Raw genomic sequence first — 18,983 nt, forward strand, 5'->3', positions numbered from 1 at the left:
CCAGGTTTTTCTTTTTCACTCAAGCTGAGGAAAGAGAATCTCTTTTCTGGTCTGATGGCTATGTAGTAAGAGGCTCTGGGGGGAAACATATTGAAAGAATGAGGCTCTCCTACAGAGAGAAGCAGAGAGGGAGAAAGCAGGGAGAGAGGAGGAAGTGAGAGAAAGTAAGTGCTTTCATCCCAGGTCTTCCCAAGTCCAGTTCCATTTCCATACATCCTACCATTTGATTTTATGTGCAGTTTTCTTTTTTTTTTAACTGCAAAATACGTTTATTGATGATAACTTTATATAATTTACTCCCTAAATTTGATGTTACAAACTTTAGGGTCTTTGAGATAGGCAGGATCCTTGTATGTAACTGGCATAAACCCCAATATTTGAGCTCTCTTAATTGCTTTTGTGATTCCTTTTTGTTTCTTCCCACAAAGACCTGTTATGTCTCTTCCATAAATGCAACCAGTAAATGGAGAAATAAACTGGGACAAAAGCTGTACATTCTTATAATCTACACGTTTTTCACACAAGATACATTTTTTCAGAGGCTCCTTATAAGGATTTTCCATTGGAATAGGCAGGTCCTCATTGCTGGTTACCTGTTTATATTGTGAACAACTTCTCCACAGCACTGCGTGAGTCCCGGGATTTGTGAAGCGGACAAAAGCTGTTGGGAAACAGCTTTCTCTTCCCTGCTGCTGCTGCTGCTAAGTCACTTCAGTCGTGTCCGACTCTGTGTGACCCCATAGACGGAAGCCCACCAGGCTCCCCCATCCCTGGGATTCTCCAGGCAAGAACACTGGAGTGGGTTGCCATTTCCTTCTCCAATGTGTGAAAGTGAAAAGTGAAAGTGAAGTTGCTCAGTCATGTCCGACTCTTAGCGACCCCATGGACTGCAGCCTACCAGGCTCCTCCATCCATGGAATTCCCAGCAAAGAGCTACCACAGCAGCCATGGTTCCTCCTATGTGCAGTTTTCATCTTCTGTTTAAGCTAGGTTAATCAGAGGCTTTATCACTTCCAGCATAAGAATTTTGGTTAATACACGTGTCTTCAAAATCCTTATAATTCAGTACAGCAGTATAGAGTAGCAGATTAAAGTGGAGCAGGGCCTTGTGGGACTCCTGGGCACAAAAGTCTTTCTGTGTCCTCCCTTTCTTGCTTGTAGGAAACAGTCTTCATTTACCCTCCTTGACCTTCCCTGAGTTCCAAAGGGCAGGTTCAAACAGTTGTTAATCAGGAAAGAGATGGGGTGTGGAGACTAGAAAGGAGCAATCAAGAAAGTGTTGCAACCTTGGGGCCCAAGGTCCTGGTTAACTCTGAAGGAATATAGGTAAAAATATCTTTGAGCTGTTTTGCAAATACTGAAACTGCCACCAGGTGGAAGAAGTTAATCATATGCTCCCCATAAGCATGTTGGAGTACGAAATGGCAACCCAATCCAGTATTCTTGCCCTGAAAATTCCGTGAACAGAGGAGCCTGAAAGGCCACAGTCCATGCGGTGGCAAATGGTTGTGATCTTGGATGGCCTCAGCCTGCAGTGGCTTGGACAGGGGCTTGGGTTCTCAGCCAGAGTCTGGGCTGGGTTGCATGGTGAAAACACAAGATCCTAGCCACTAGACCTGGCCCTTCTGACTTTTCAGAAAAGAATTCCCACAAAGACAGAAAGTAATGAAACTGTTAGGGGAAGCACACTGATTGAAACTGCCAGGCACCTGGCCAGGCACCATAGTAACAATTTGCATGAGTTGCTTTATGACAGGAGATCCTGATAAGGAATACGGAACTAATAAGCCACCACCAACCGGAAGAGTTTGGGAAAGGTCAAAAGGAGACACCGTACTTCCCAGAATCTCGCTAGCATCCGTCTTGGCTGAGCGATGCATGCACCACCAGGAAAGACTCTGAATTAGAATGATTGGCCAAAGACTACCAGGAAACTAATCCCATCACCATAAAACCCGAGACTGCGAGCCACGTGGCAGAGCAGTTCTCCTAGGTTTCCTTACCCTACTGCTCTCCACCCAGGTGCCCTTCCCAATAAAATCTCTTGCTTTGTCAGCACATGTCTCCTCGGACAATTCTTTTCCGAGTGTTAGACAAGAGCCCAGTTTCGGGCCCTGGAAGGGGGTCCCCTTTCCTGCAACAAAACAAGTATAGAATTTATTAAGAGGAAAAAAGAGTACAATAAATGTGGATAGACACACAGGCAGACTCGAAGGGAGAGTCCCAGAGTTGTGCACTCACGGCAGTTTGAATTACTTTTATGGGGTATTTCTTCCAGGTTTCCTTTGGCCACTCATTATCATTTGCCTTGAAGGAGGAAACAGAACAGGCTCAATCTTGAAAGCAGGACTCCATCTTGGGCTGGACTGTGGACTTTGAGCTATATGCCCAGTATCTATGGAAGTGACATACCAACTGGAAAACCAGGCCCCCAGAAGGAAGAGCTCCAGGGCTCATACCTAGACTCTCTGTAACTTAAAAGAATACCCTAATTATCTGTGTAACTGAATAGAATCATACATTCTATTATGCTTATTGGGGTATAACCACAGACCTATTAATAATTGCCTATTGTTAACCACCTAGGCTTAAGGCATATGAATCACAGGTTAACTTTGATGTATCTTTTTTTTTTTCCTTTGTTCAGACTAGTTTCAGGGAATTTGAGGAGGTGGGTTTGGGAACGTATATAAGGTTTTCACAAAAACTGGTCGGGGTCCTTGGCTAAGAGGAGACTCTACCTTAGGCCCGCCAGTGTAATAAACTGTACTCCGCTATCTGCATTGTCCTTCTGAGTGAGTTTGTTTCCCAGAACACGTGGCTACAACAGCCTGGTTCACAGTCCATATCTGGTGTATCTCAGGATTTTCCCATGTGTGTACATGAGTCTCTTAGCCAAGATGGATCTTACTGAAAAGGCACATGGGTAGGGAATACCCCTTTACATAACTCCCCTTTAGCCTTCCAGGAGCCTTTTCTGTGCATGTGTGGTTGGGGAGGTCTCCCGGCTTCATGAACAAGAAATACGTGGTCTAGCCAGGACCCCTTACTTGTCCTGCTATTCTTGTCTTGGAGTTTCAGTCCACAGGGAATGACTCTCCAACTGCTTTACCCTGGGTGGGGGGCTCCCATCCGCCTTCTGCCTCACTTGGACATGACTGAGCACACACATAAGCATGTAGACCCCAGACTGGCTGGAAACAGAAAGTTGATGATGCTAATTACCAATTACCTCACCACCAACCAATCAGAAGAATGTCCACAAGGTGATAACGCTCTTCCCTTTACTGTAAAACTCCTCACTACCACCCTCCATGTTGGGACACACAGTTTTGAGAGCGTTGGCCTGCTGTGGCCCCCACCTTTGCCTGGCAAAGCAATAAAGCTATTCTTTTCTACTTTACCCAAAACTCTGAGATTCAACTCTGTATTCTGGTGTACAGAGGCCAAATTTCAGCTAGTGCAGCATGAAAAGTGCCCCAGTGAAGTACACACAAGGCTGCTGAGGTTCTGGTTGTTTTGTACTCTAAAAAGGATTCAAGATTGTTCACTTTACAACTATCCATTGAGTTGCATATTGGTTTTGTGGAAAAAGCAGTTCCTTTATGATTAGCACTAGTGAAAGTTGCTCAGACATGCCTGTCTCTTTGCGACCCCATGGACTATACAGTTCATGGAATTCTCCAGGCCAGAATACTGGAGTGGGTAGCCATTCCCTTCTCCAGGGGATCTTCCCAACCCAGGGACCAAACTCAGGTCTCCCCCATTGCAGGTGGATTCCTTACCAGCTGAGCCACAAGGGGGCTACATAGCAAATTAAAGGAATTTAAAGGAAAGAAAAAAGAAATGATAGTTGACCTCAGCCATTAATAATGGGTTTTATTTAAATAAGTGTAGAGGAGGAACGGAGAAGTCAATGGCAAGCCACTCCAGTACTCTTGCCTAGAAAATCCCATGGACAGAGGAGCCTGGTGGGCTACAGTCCATGGGGTCACTACTAGTCAGACACGACTGAGCGACTTCACTTTCACTTTCACACATTGGAGAAGGAAATGGCAACCCACTCCAGTGTTCTTGCCTGGAGAATCCCAGGGATGGCGGAGCCTGGTGGTCTGCCGTCCATGGGGTCGCACAGAGTCGGACACGACTGAAGTGAGTTAGCAGTAGCAGCAGAGGAGGAAAAATAAACAACCTTTTCCTCTACTCGCTTCTGTTATATGCCTGAGACCCACGAATTAAACTGTCAAAAAACAGATTAACAGGAGAGAAAGCATCCAAACTTTGTTTAATGCTAATATTTTAATTTTTATGCACATTGAGGTCCTCAAAGAAAAAAGTGAAGACACAAGAATTAGTTACACCTGGGGGCTATATAACATTTTTAACAAAGGGCAGTAAATTGTAGATAAGACAAAGGAAAGGAGGTTTGGGTTTTCAAGGTGGTAAACAAAGATCATGACATCTGGTCCCATCACTTCATGGGAAATAGATGGAAAAACAGTGGAAACAGTGTCAGACTTTATTTTTTTGGGCTCCAAAATCACTGCAGATGCTGATTGCAGCCATGAAATTAAAAGACGCTTAATCCTTGGAAAGAAAGTTATGACCAACCTTGATAATATATTAGAAAGCAGAGACATTATTTTGCCAACAAAGGTCCGTCTAGTCAAGGCTATGGTTTTTCCCGTGGTCATGTATGGATGTGAGAGTTGGACTGTGAAGAAAGCTGATCGCCGAAGAATTGATGCTTTTGAACTGTGGTGCTGGAGAAGACTCTTGAGAGTCCCTTGTACCGCAAGGAGATCCAACCAGTCCATTCTAAGGGAGATCGATCCTGGGTGTTCATTGGAAGGACTGATGCTAAAGCTGAAACTCCAATACTTTGGCCATCTCATGCGACAAGTTGACTCACTGGAAAAGACTCTGATGTTGGGAAAGGTTGGGGGTGAGAGGAGAAGGGGACGACCGAGAATGAGATGGTTGGATGGCATCACTGACTCTGTGGACATGAGTTTGAGTGTACTCCGGGAGTTGGTGATGGACAGGGAGGCCTGGCGTGCTGTGATTCATGGGGTCGCGGAGAGTTGGACACGACTGAGCAACTGAACTGAACTGAACTGAAATTGTGGGAAGGTAAATATTGGGGGAACAAATGGAAGATAAGGGCCACTTAAGTGAAGTATGTTTGTGCAGACCCATCTCTGATGATTTTCTGGCTCCAGAGATAAGCCTTGTTCTCCTGTGAAAAATGGAGTGTCTCCTGACGTCAGTAAACAAGGATGTCACAATTCAGTTCAGTCGCTCAGTCGTGTCTGACTCTTTGCGACCCCATGAATCACAGCACGCCAGGCCTCCCGGTCCATCACCAACTCCCGGAGTTCACTCAAACTCATATCCATCAAGTAGGTGATGCCATCCAGCCATCTCATTCTCTGTCGTCCCCTTCTCCTCCTGCCCCCAATCCCTCCCAACATCAGAGTCTTTTCCAGTGAGTCAACTCTTCGCATGTGGTGGCCAAAGTATTGGAGTTTCAGCTTTAGCATCAGTCCTTCCAATGAACACCCAGGATTGATCTCCTTTAGAATGGACTGGTTGGATCTCCTTGCAGTCCAAGGGAGTCTCAAGAGTCTTCTCCAGCACCACAGTTCAAAAGCATCAATTCTTTGGCGATCAGCTTTCTTCACTCTGTGTTTGCTGCTTCTTAATTGCTTTCAGCAAAATAATAATCCATAGGCCAAAGAGGCATATTTTGGGGTGGCATGTTCTGATTCCTTTCATAAGTAAACTGGAATCTTGTTTACATTATTCAGATGACAGAACATTCTTAATTCTCACTCTTGCTACTCACAGTTCTATAAATATTCTTTACCCCATTTTTTCCCTCATGAGTAAATACTTGGCAATTCAAGTTAATTCAACAAGAAATTAATTGCAGAACTGGGGCCAAAATCAGGTTTCCAGCTCACAAACGCAAAGTCCTTTTCATTGAGGTGCAGCTGTGTCGGAATGGGAGGAGGAAGTCACTGAGAAGACAGAGTAAGCCACTCACTGTGCCTCCCCCACATCGTGGCCCCCGAACTCCCAGGGAACCTGCCATATCTCCCTAGCACTCATTGTCATAAGTTACTGAACTTTTGTGTGTGTATTTAAATATCCTCCATTAGAACTGTGTTGCTGGAGAAGATTCCTAAGAGTCCCTTGGACTGCAAGGAGATCCAACCAGTCCATTCTAAAGATCAATCCTGGGTGTTCATTGGAAGGACTGATGCTAAAGCTGAAACTCCAATACTTTGGCCACCTCATGCAATGAGTTGACTCACTGGAAAAGAGTCTGATGCTGGGAGGGATTGGGGGTGGGAGAAGACGGGGACGACAGAGAATGAGATGGTTGGATGGCATCACTGACTCGATGGACATGAGTTTGAGTGAACTCTGGGAGTTGGTGATGGACAGAGAGGCCTGGCGTGCTGTGATTCATGGGGTCGCAAAGAGTCAGACACGACTGAGCGACTGAACTGAACTGAACTGACGCTGTAAGTTTTGCCCTTTTGTTTTTGGTCTTACATTTTCCCATGCCCAGGACAGTTGTTAGAAGAGTACTTAGTAAATGTTTGTTAGATGATCAGTGGACAGATGAATTCATGGATGTGAACCGGTGAAATACAAAACAACTTTTGGGATCACTGTGATTGAACTATACAACTCAGTAGAGAAATACTGAGAAATACCTTCAGCAAAGTAGATTGGGGCAAAACTATAGGAAGCTGTGAATACCAACTCAGGGTGTTTGTACTTTAGCCAAGTGGCACAGGTGATATTAATTCTTTCTCTTCTGGAGGGCTGACCTTCCTAATGGGTCGGAGGAAGAGCTCATATAATTGTCTAGGATTTAAGTGCTGGGCATGCGGCTGCAGGGGCTGAGGAAATGGACAGGGAAGGAACAACGTTGGGGTTGTCACTAGATATATGCCCTTCTGACTCATGAGCACATGATGCAAGGTCACCAGACTGGTACCTGGTACGTGTGCAGTGGTGCAGGGAGTTAGACAATTTTTCTATCAAGCCAGGTTTCAAATGCCAGCAAGATGGAGTACAAGTAAGACCAAAGGGCAGAATTGTAGTTAAGGTTGCAAAGCCACAGGATACGGAGTCAAAGTTAAACAAGTCCTTAGCAAATGCAGAGGGTCCTTGGTAGTGTTTAATAGTGATATCCCTTTGTATTCATTGCCTATTGCTGCAGTAACAAATGATCACAAAAATAGAGGCTTGAAACAACACGAGCTTAATTATATTACTGTTCTGTAGGTTGGAAGTCCAACAGAGGTCTCACTGGACTAGTATCATGATGTCAGCAGGGCTAAGTTCCTTCCTGAAGGAACTAAGAGCAAATCTGTTTCCTGGCCTCTGCCAGCTTCCAGAGGCTGTCCATGGTCCTTCACTCTTAGACCCTTCCTGTATCTTCAAAGCAAGGAACCCTGGGACAATTCATGCTTAGGATGCCCTCTCTCAGGTTCTCTTTCTTCTACTTTTAATAAGCCTTGAGATTACATTGGGCCCCCTAGATATCCAGGATAATCTCCCTATTTTAAAGTCATTTGAATAGCAGCTTTAATTCTACCTGTACTCTTAACTCTTCTTTGCCACATAAGATTACATACTCACAGACTGCACATGGGCACCTGTGTTGGTCTTTATTCTGTCTACCACACCCTTTACCCTGGGAGGGACGGCATCAGACCTCGATTGCATGATAAGAGCCCTACTTGCTGAGGGGCAAATATATCCAGGGAAAGCCTAGAGACCATCTGAGTCAAGTCAGTCTCACAAATCACAGACTTTTTCTCCAGTCATGATGAACATTATTGGTGGAAATAGAGTTCACATAGTTCCTTTACCACACTCATCAAGACTGGTGTGCTGGTGCCAGATTGTAAAGCTTGCAAAAAGCTTTTATTGCATTTTCAAGAATTTTGCAACGTCAGGGTGACATCGGCTGTGGTAGGACTATTAACACCATAGTGATGAGCAAACCCTGCAAATGAGGGCCTTTGCCCCGGGAGATACAATTATTACACATTTGCCATACCACTGAGTACGCATGAACTTAAAAGTGAGTATAATCAGTAATCAGGCTGGGGACCCACATCATTTCAAAGATAGTAGCTGGCTGCTTCAATTAGTTTGGGTCTCCCAGACAAACACTAAAACCATATATTACAATTTTGTCTAATGAGCTTCTGCTCTCCAGTAGGACACACAGAATTCAGTTTATTAGTTGCTAGGGTTTTGCCAAGGTCAATTGGAGTCATGATGTACCTAAGCTGAGTGGGCATGCCAGAAGGCCTTCCTCCGTGATTAATATTGGTACATCTTGATCTTAACAAGATTACAAACACCCACAAATCCACCCTTCATGAGGGCTCAAGCACTTCAATGCTCATCCAGGAAGTAGAGAATTAGCAGAACAGGTGACAATATTCCACTGGAATATGGACTCATGTAATTCAATATTACATTGGAGTCATGTTTCATCCATATTCTTTCAGTCAACCAAAAAATTTGAGCTTGTACTAGGGATAGAAGGATCGCAAGCTACCTTGGTGGGAAGTCTGTGTGTGTGTATGTACGCATGCGTACAGGCAGTGGGTGGAGGAGAAAACAGACAGATGAATAAGTAATTATAATGCAGGGGGACTGGTTCTTGGAAGTACTCAATTTTTATGAGGGTCAACATACCGAGGTTGCCCAGGGTCAGGCAAGGAGTCCTGGATGAAGTAACATATAAGCTGAATCCAACAAGTAGTAGTAATAGTACCAATAATAACTAATATTTATTGGGTACTTCCATGCTTCAGTCTAAGCCCTAAGGTCTTAAATTCATTTTACTTCATTTAGTTCTTCTGACACCCATGAAGTAGTTATAATTATTATCCTCATTTTAAAATTGAGGAAACTGAGACACAACTTAGTTAAATAATGTTGTCCAAGGTCTTATAGTGGGAGTAGGACTGGGAGAGTATGAGTTAGGGGATGTTGGAGAGAAGATTGTTCCAGTAAAGAGAAAAGCATACGGAAAGTCAGGATGGGTTCTAGGAAAAGAAAACAAGTTTATCTGATTAAACATTCAAGTGGAGGGTGATGAACTATGAAAGCAACCAAGAAAAGCTTGGTTAGAAGCAGATTAGATCATAAAGGACCTAATAAGCAATGTTTATTTGTTTGTTTGCAGGTAATTAGCAAGTTGGTTTATTTTAAAAGAATCACTGCAGTAAAAGTATGGAAACAGAGGGAGAAAAGCCAGAGAGGAACGTGTAATCCAGGAAAGAGATGAGAAGGAATGAACATGCATGATGAAGGGGTTGTAGAGGGGATAAGAACTGAGGATGCTGCCCAGGTCTGCCTCGGATCACTGGAGAGGTGGTTGTATTCATCACTGTGATGGGAAACACAGGAGGAAAGGTAACTGCTGCCTGGATTTTCTGGGGGAAGAAAAGTTCCGGTTCAAAACACATCTGAAAGGCCTATAGGACACCTGGGAGGAAGTGTCCAGGAAGCAGGTGGCTCAATGGGTTTGTTTCTAAATAATATTGTATGCTGTCTAAGCACAGGTATGCTGTGCTGTGCTTAGTTGTTCAGTCATGTCCGACTCTGCGACCTCATGGACTGTAGCCCTCCAGGCTCCTCTGTTCATGGGGATTCTCCAGGTAAGAATACTAGAGTGGGTTGCCATGCCCTCCTCAAGGGGATCTTCCCAACCCAGGGATCAAATCCAGGACTCCTGCATTGCAGGCAGATTCTTTACCATTTGAGCCACCAGGGAAGTTCACGAATACTGGAGTGGGCAGACTATCCCTTCTCCAGGGGATCTTCTCAAACTGGGATTATATAGGTATAACACTGTGGGAACATGTTAGAAAAAGTCGATGTCATCTCTCAGAATATGGGAGTAACAGTGGTGTGGAAAAGGCTTTGATCGATGCCCATTTGTTAGTGCAAGTGTTGGTGGGTCCACCTGCCCCTCTGCAAGCTGAACCATGAATGCTGGAAACTGAACACTGTCATTCTATACAGTGCAGATGTAGCTTCTCTATCACCTGTTTTTTCCTGGTGTCAAAGGAAGAGGTCTACAGCAGAGGCCCCACATCCCTCTGCCCTGGCTTACAGAAAAGGGGGGCTGGCCTGACAGCTGAGTTTCTCTAAGTTAAAGACTTTCCCAAACTGTCCAGAGCATCAGACAGAGTGTTCAGAGCAGAGAGTTAAATGGAATCTACAATCAGTGAATCACAGAAAGTGCCCCTTGGAATCACAAATCTAAGAGCAGAGACAGTTATCAAAAGCTAGGAATGGCAGTCAGGGATTGGAAAGTCTTTCTGAAAAGAACAGGAAGCAATGGGTCCTGCGAGGAAGTGGCAGGAAACTGGCTGAACACTGGAGAGCTGTTGTTGTTTTGTTCAGTCGCCCTTCCGTGTCCAACTCTGTGACACCATGGACTGCAGCATGCCAGGCCTCCCTCCCTCACCATCTCCCAAAGTTTGCCCAAGTTCATGTCTATTGCATTGATGATGCCATCCAGCCATCTCATCCTCTGGCGCCTTCTTCTCCTGCCTTCAATCTTTCCCAGCATTAGGGTCTTTTCCAACGAGTCGGCTGTTTGCATCAGGTGACCAAAATGCTGGAGCTTCAGCTTCAGCATCAGTCCTTACAAGGAGTAGTCAGGGCTGATTTCCTTTAGGATTGACTGGTTTGATCTCCTTGCTGTCCAAGGGATTCTCAGGAGTCTTCTCCAGCAGCACAGCTCAAAGGCATCAATTATTGGGCATTCTGCCTTCTTTACAGTCCAGCTCTTTTTCTTTTTTGTCTTTTTATTGAAATACATGTTTTTCAATTTTATTTTTGATTGAAGGATAATTGCTTTAAGTTTGTATTGGTTTCTGCTGTACAACATGAATCAACTGTAAGTATACATATGTTCTCTCCCTCTTGAGTCTCCCTCCCATCCCCATTTCCTGATTCCACCTCTCAAGGTCAATACAGAGAACCAAGCTGAGCTCCCTGTGCTATACAGCAGCCTCCCACCAGCTATCTATTTTACACATGGTAATGTATATATGTCAATGCTACTCTCTCAATGTGTCCCTCCCTCATAGTGCTATTCTTGGTGGAGAATGATTCCACTTGTTTCCAGCAGTAAAGTATGGGGGAAGAAGAGGGGAAGATGCCAACAGACTTAACATATCACTGAGTTGCTTGTATCAGAGGCACATTCAAGAAGAACAAGAGCCACAGTGAAACAACGTACCAGCTTTCCTAATATTTGATCAAGTGCCCAAGAAATTTCAAAGCAGAAGAAAAACATGAGGCTGCACACAGTGCTCATATTTAAGGTTACATGGGGGCATCCTGTGTCTTCCCCCCGGAATCTGCCCATTAAGACTGCTAAGCCTTAAGTGTGAGATCTCACCAATAACTGAGAGAAAGCCCAGTGTAACGCACACTTACCAGGGCTAGGGGTCATTATTGGCAGAATCAGTTCAGTTCAGTTCAGTTGCTCAGTCGTGTCCGACTCTTTGCGACCCCATGAATCACAGCACGCCAGGCCTCCCTGTCCATCACCAACTCCCGGAGTTCACTCAAACTCATGTCCATCGAGTTGGCGATGCCATCTAGCCATCTCATCCTCTGTCGTCCCCGTCTCCTCCTGCCCCCAATCCCTCCCAGCATCAGAGTCTTTTCCGCAGAACAGGCCCTGATAAAAACCATCCCCTCCCCTCATCCCCCATACAGTGACTGGTAAGCACTCAGAAGGCTTCAGCCCAGGAGCTGCAGTGCCTGCCAGGAGCTTCTGATTCCCTCTCTAACCCTGTGACATGAAGACATCCGTCAGGGAGGGAAATGGGCCGACTGCATCCTGGCCGAGGAGCTGGAACTACTGGCGGGATAGCTGGCCAGAACTGCCTTCTCTAGGAGAAAGAGCAGACGCTTGGCTGGTCTGTTTTCAGGATGATATCTAGAAGTGCAGGGAAAGAGGAAGCTGCAGGCCTGGGTCCTGCCTTGAAGGCATAATAGCTTCATCCAAAAGAATGTGACCTAAAGAATATTTATCAATTACATTCATCATTCTTCCTGCTCCTACGTGGGAGCTAAAAATGGGGTAGAAAGAGAGTTCATCTTCTCTGCCATAGTTAAGGAGCAGAATCAGGCCTGCTTTCCAGAAAGAAAAGAAATGGGACCTGATTTGAACAATCAATCATTTAGTTAGACATAAAGAAAAATTTCTTTTTATTTCTTTGGCTGCACCAGGTCTTAGCTGTGGCATAAGAACTCTTAGTTGCAGCATGTGGGATCTAGTTTCCTGAGCAGGGTTTGAACCCAGGATCCCTGCATTGGGAGCATGGAGTCTTAACCACTGGACCACCAGGTAAGTCCCTAGACATAAAGAAAAAGTTCTTAATGTAAGAATGTGTCAATCCTTAAGGAAATCAGTCCTGAATATTCATTGGAAGGACTGATGCTGAAGCTGAAACTCCAATATTTTGGCCACTTGATGCGAAGAACTGACTCATTGGAAAAGACCCTGATGCTGGGAAAGATTGAAAGCAGGAGAAGGGGACGACAGAGGATGAGATGGTTGAATGGTATCATTGACACAATGGACGTGAGTTTGAGCAAACTCCTAGAGATAGTGAAGGACAGGGAAGCGTGGTGTGCTGCAGTCCATGGGGTCTCAAAGAGTCAGATATGACTTAGCAACTGAACTGAACTGACTGAAGAATGTGTAGTGGGTTGAACTGTGTCCCCTAACTCCAGAAACCTCTGAATCAGTCAGTTCAGTCGCTCAGTCGTGTCCGACTCTCCGCGACCCCATGAATCACAGCACGCCAGGCCTCCCTGTCCATCACCAACTCCCGGAGTACACTCAAACTCATGTCCACAGAGTCGGTGATGCCATCCAGCCATCTCATTCTCTGTCGTCCCCTTCTCCTCCCGCCCCCAACCTTTCCCAGCATCAGAGTCTTTTCCAGTGAGTCAACTCGTCGCATGAGGTGGCCAAAGTATTGCAGCTTCAGCTTTAGCATCAGTCCTTCCAATGAACACCCAGGACTGATCTCCTTTAGAATGGACTGGTTGGATCTCTTTGCAGTACAAGGGACTCTCATATGATGACCTTATTTGGAGATGAGTCACTGGAGATATACTTAGTTATGGTGAGGTCATCCTGCAGTGGGACCAGTGACTAATCCAATACGAGCGCTGTTCTCATCAAAAGAGGGAATTTGGATTTAGACACACACACAGGAGAATGCCATGTGAGGATGAAGGCAGAGATCGGCTCTTCTGAAAGCCAAGGAACACAAAAGATTGTCGGCAAACCACCAGCTGCCAGGCGAGAGGCCTAGAATAGATTCTCCCATAACGCTTAGAAGGCATCAACCCTACCAAACCTTGAGCTCAGATTTCTAGCATACAGAACTGCAAGGCAATAACTTTCTGTTGTTTAAGTCATCCAGTCTGCAGTACTTTGTTAAGACAGCCCGAGCACACTATATATAGAATGTCAAAGCACTAAATGTAGTTTTAAAAAGATATTTAAAACACAGTTGTATCTTATATTTTTATTTTTTTTTTAATTTATTTTCAATTGGGGGAAAATTGCTTTACTATGTTGTGTGGGTTTCTGCTGTACAACAGTGCAAATCAGCTACACAACTATACATATACCCTTCACCCTCCTTAGCCTCCCTTCCCTCCCCCCCCACCCCTCTAGATCATCACAGAGCACCAGGATGGGCTCCCTGAGTCATATTCATATCAAATTAATCATACATAATATATAAATAATTATAACTTTAGTAAATAGTAGTATTTTATTAGTAAATAGTTATTTACTCTGCCCAAACACCTGCTTTAGTGTCAAAGCTTGAGTTTCTTCTAGTTTTGTGTCTTTCTAATTTCATCAATGGTCAAATCTAATTGCTTCATAGTAATCCAGATTTAAATCATATTTCTATTAATAACTGAGGATTTACCTAAAAGGCTTAACGGATTACATGAGGAAATGCAGCAAAGATTGAGGAATAAATCAGTAACTCTCATTAAGATAACATTGATCTTTTAAAATAAACAAAAATTATACACTTGCATTTTATTATCAGGAACAGATATCTATTAAGCATATATTTCAGATCACCATATACAGTGATGGAGGTGTATGGAGGAGGTGACAAAGATACCTCTCCATGGGTCCTACGCTACAGTTGGGAAAGCCAGTGCGAAAGCAGAAACAATAAGCAACACAAGTTAGAGTGTCACACAAAATGCTGCTGCTTATCTAAATACCGTTTACGTTTTTTGTAACAGTATTTGCAGTTTCGAGCAAGGGAGTCAATCTTCTCTCATATAAACTTATCCTTGGATATTGTCCTATGAGAAACCTCTCTGACAACTGTGAAAAAAAAGGAAATCTTTATCTTTTTCATATCTTCTGTAGGACCAGTGTCATTAAAAACGGGGAGGTCTAGGTGTGGAACTTCTCAGATGCCATTCTCTGGTTCCAAAGGAAAGAGACCCTATGAAGGGGAATATCGTAGGTAGTGGAGAGGTCTGTTGAGGGTGCAGGAACCTGGTACAGCTCTTTACTCCTAAAGTGAGAGGCTGCTGTTGCAGAGTCTGGCAAAAGTGCTGTCTCAGAATAGCGTTGCAATGGGCTTTGGTAACCTGGCTCGCTTCCCAAACTGGCTGCATGTGCCTTGTCTCTGAACATCCCGGCACACGCCTCCAGTCTTCCTCCTGCCACTCCTCTTCCCCACTGTCACATGTATGGAAGAATGCAAAGTCATTTAAATCTTCTGATTCAAAACTCTCATCACTCTTCTTAATAATTACACAATTCCAGCAGGACAAATGGTCGATATTCTCACTTTTTTTTTTTAAGCTGCAATGGGTCTTCGTTGCCATTCACGGGTTCTTCATTGCTGCGTGCAGGGTTTAGTTGCCGGGAGCGAGGGCTACTCTTGTTGTGGAGAAAGGGCTCTAGGACACACAAGCTTCAGTAGTTGTCACGAGCTTAGTTGCCTCACAATATGTGGGATCTTAGTTACCAGACCAGGGATCAAACCCATGTGCCCTGCATTGGCAGGCAGATTCTTAACCACTGAGCTACCAGAGAAGTTCCTATTTCTCACTTTTAATGTGTCCAGATCACAATCCCATGCCTGCACACAAAAGACACAGCACTTTCAATCTCCTCTCAATATGCTGATATCCTGGCAATAGCTCTGTCTGGTTTCCTCTCATGAGTAGCTCTCAAATGCTGGACTGACAGTTAGTCCACGCGGAAAGAAAGAGCACTGGATGGGGAATCAGTATACTGGATTCTAGTACTGAACCTTCCCTAACCATCCGTAGGATCTCATCTCTCGTGAGTCCTTTCTCTCCAGCTGTTGATTATGGAGCTCAGAGATGGGACTGACTTAGCTAAAGATTAGCCCAGAACAAGGTGACCAGGGCAGTAGAAGACTGGCTCTTTATAAAGCTGTGGGATAAACTGGATTACAACTAACCATAGTCCAGAACCAAAATTAAGACCAACCACACAAGGTGTTGAGTCAAAGACCAGGTCATTAAAACCATAAAGAGGCTCCAAAATAAGCCTTTGTGACACATGTGAAATTCCAGTGAAAGTGGTAGTCACTTAGTCATGTCCGACTTGCTGTGACCCCATGGGTTGTCCATGAGGAGACTGCCAGGAGACCCCAGGCTCCTCTGTCCATGGAATTCTCCAGGGAAGAAAACTGGAATGGGTTGCTATTTTCTTCTGCAGGGTCTCTTCCCAACCAAGTGATCAAACCTGGGTCTCCTGAAAAGCATTGCACGGGTTCTTTACTGTCAGAGAACCAGGGAGCAGAGAGTTAATTTTAGGAGCTGACAGGAATGTTTTTCTCTAGGCAGTGTGTCAATCTTTACATCCCCCACCTCCATGATGTTCTGGTAGGTGTGCATGCTCAGTTGTATCCAACTCTTTGTGACCCCCCTGGACTGTAGCCCACCAGGCTTCTCTGTCCATGGGATTCTCCAGGTAAGAGTACTGGAGTGGGTTGCTATGCCCTCCTCCAGGGATCTTCCCGACCCAGGGATCACACCCATGTCTCTTGCATCTCTTACATCTCCTGCATTGGCAGGCAGGTTCTTCACCACTAGTGTCACCTGGGAAGCCCGTAAGGTTCAGGTAGGGATGCCCAATGCCCCATGATCCACTTCACGACCTGCATCAGGTCAATTAGTGTCCCTCTTGTTGGAAATTTACACCTGGAGTGGAAAAATTCCAGTAGCATAAGACAGCTGGACCTGAGTCACCAGATGGTAACATCTTAGCCCCTTGCTGAAACATCTCAGAGTTGTCTTCATTTATATTTCTAAAGGCACATGACAAGGCTCAGCCTCAAGGTTGCATTCCACAAGAGACCTGAGAAGGTAAAGCAAGCCCCCTTCCAAGGTATACCCGGGGCAGTCTGTCTCATAGGCTGAAATCCCACCATCAGAAATTTCATCCCTTGATTCAAAGTCTCCTGTCTGTTGGGACAGAATTCTTATTATGAGCATATAAGAGTGAGTGATCAGGTGACTGACTACAGGATCAGGGCTCAGGAAAGCTTCCAGCATCAGGAGAGCACATAACAGGTGTCAGGCCTGGACCAGGTGTCCTGGGCCAGACCACATGGGTGCTCACCCCTCGGAGGTTAGTGCAGGCTCAGGCAAGAGAAGGCGTGGCTGAGGAGCCCCAGGGAACAGTAAAGCTGTAAAAGATGAGCCTGACCATCAGGATTTTCTCTCACCCCAATTCTGTAAAGGCTATTCTTTACCACAGCAGTCCCCAAACTTTAAGGCACCAGGGACTGGCTTCATGGGAGACAATTTTTCCATGGACTGGGGGTGGGGCAATGGATTCTGGATGACTGTGCCCTTTATTTCTATTATTATTACATCAGCTTCACCTCAAATCATCAGGCATTAGATCCCAGAGGTTGGGGACCACTGCTTTAGCAAAAGACAACAGGGTCCATCTGTGAGCATCAAGAAACTTAACAAGGTTAAAGAGTAAAAATATTTTCGGTATTTGACAGGCAGAATAGTAAAGCCAAACTGTCCAATCTGAGGCTGTTCCTGACAGCTGGAAGAGGCGGGAAGCAGTTTGCAGATGAACTCTGGGTCACAGTCGTACACACCAGGATGTTGTGGGTGCCCTGTTTATTAATATGTACTTATTACCTCCCTTATTTGTGTGTCTTCTGTGAAAACTCCATGTATCCCATCCTGCTTTTCACAAGCAAGGCTTGGAGCTGCCTAGAAAGCATTGGAATAGGGGAATGGAACTCTTACAGTTCTGGAGGTCTGAAATCAGTTTAACTGGGCTAAAAATCAAGGTGTCTTTAGGTCCATGTTCCCTCTGGAATCTCTAGGGAGGAATCTGTTTCCTTGACTTATGGCCTCCCTTTCTCCATCTTCAAAGCCAGCAATATAGCATCTTGCTTCACTCATTACATCATCTTCTATGTCAAACCTTCCTCTGTTTTCCTCTTTTACGGAAATTTATCATGGCATTTAAGGTTCAGTGAGATAATCTCAAGAGCCTTAAATGAATCATGCCTGCAAAGCCTCTTTTTCCAGACAAGGAACTGTTACACATTCCAGAGATTAGGACCTAAATGTGTTTGGGGTCATTATTCAGCTACCACATCTCTAGATCTTAGTTGACCTGTGTGTTAAGTTTAGGAATTTTGCTGTATTATATACTATTTGTGAGGACAGGAATCTTCTATCTGTTCTATTGGATTCTGATGAAAGAATTGATTAGTCACTCACATGCAAAGTAGAGCTGTTGTTATACATCTTAGGCACTAATTCAAATTTAGGGGGCTGGCAAGGAAACAGGGGTGGAATGTTGACATTCACATGAATCATACTTCATTTGTCATCTGGATCTACAAATCAATTAAAAGCAAAAATGGCCTTGTAGCAGGACAGAAATGAGCTGGGTAAGCTCAGTTTGGGCATCATGTGATTACAGAGTCACTCTTCTGATGAACAGCCAACTCTAGAGCTTTTTCGAGGGAGGAAAACCAGTGAAACGGAAGCCTGTGGGCAGTGAGGTATGCAGAGAGGGCAAGACACAATTTCAAGAGCTTCAAATGCATGAAGTGTTTAACAGTCATACTATGACTTTATTGTTCAAGTCAATAAAAATATTATTGAAAGCAAATAATAACAAGTTTACCAAATATAAACCCATCCAAAAGTCTGTACCTTTTCCTCATTCACAGCTTTTTGAAAAAGACTGTCATTATTTTATGGTTGTTTGGCAAGATGCCATTATTATTATGATAAGATTAATAGAATTTGTCTCAAAATAATGGCAGAATGTAGGAAAATGGGAAGGTATATACAAAAAAAAGTTAGGTTGGCCATGAATTGATATTGATTGATTCTGGCTAATGGGCACATGTTGATTCACTATACTAACTGTATACTTAATTGTGTTTGAAATTTCATAATCAAAAGTTATTTTTAAAAGGGCTACCACTAGTTTTCTAATAAAACCACACTGGTTAAAAACAGGTTTACCTCTGGCATAAACATTTAAATTTCTTATAGTAAACACATTCAAACTCCTTATCAAAATATAGCCAGGTGCATGAATTTTTTTTGACTGAAAGAGAAACTAGCTTACTAGCTTACTAGATCACATTGCTGAGACACCTGTAGACAGAACTGACATTTTTATCTTTCTCTGGAAGTATAAGGGTTATGTGCCTGAGGCCATGGGTTGGGAACCTGAAAGTCAACAGGATCATAGTGGTACATTCTGAGCTTCTCTTCGATAAAAAGCTCTAAAAAAGATTAACTACACCAAGAGTGGCATGAGATTAGGAAAATAACTGACTACATTTCATGCTCCAGCCTATAAACCCCCTCTCTGAATCCTATCT

General features: G+C 44.2%; 1 pseudogene; it reads right to left on the reverse strand.

Moving 5' to 3' along the window:
- Positions 1-293: 293 nt before the first annotated feature.
- Positions 294-14,761, reverse strand: LOC148776325 (small ribosomal subunit protein bS18m pseudogene; annotated as a pseudogene).
- Between the last annotated feature and the right edge of the window lie 4,222 nt (positions 14,762-18,983).

The sequence above is a fragment of the Moschus berezovskii genome, chromosome 10, assembly GCF_049115385.1.
Source record: "Moschus berezovskii isolate FMDL1 chromosome 10, NW_MosBer_1.0, whole genome shotgun sequence".
Lineage (NCBI taxonomy): Eukaryota > Metazoa > Chordata > Mammalia > Artiodactyla > Moschidae > Moschus > Moschus berezovskii.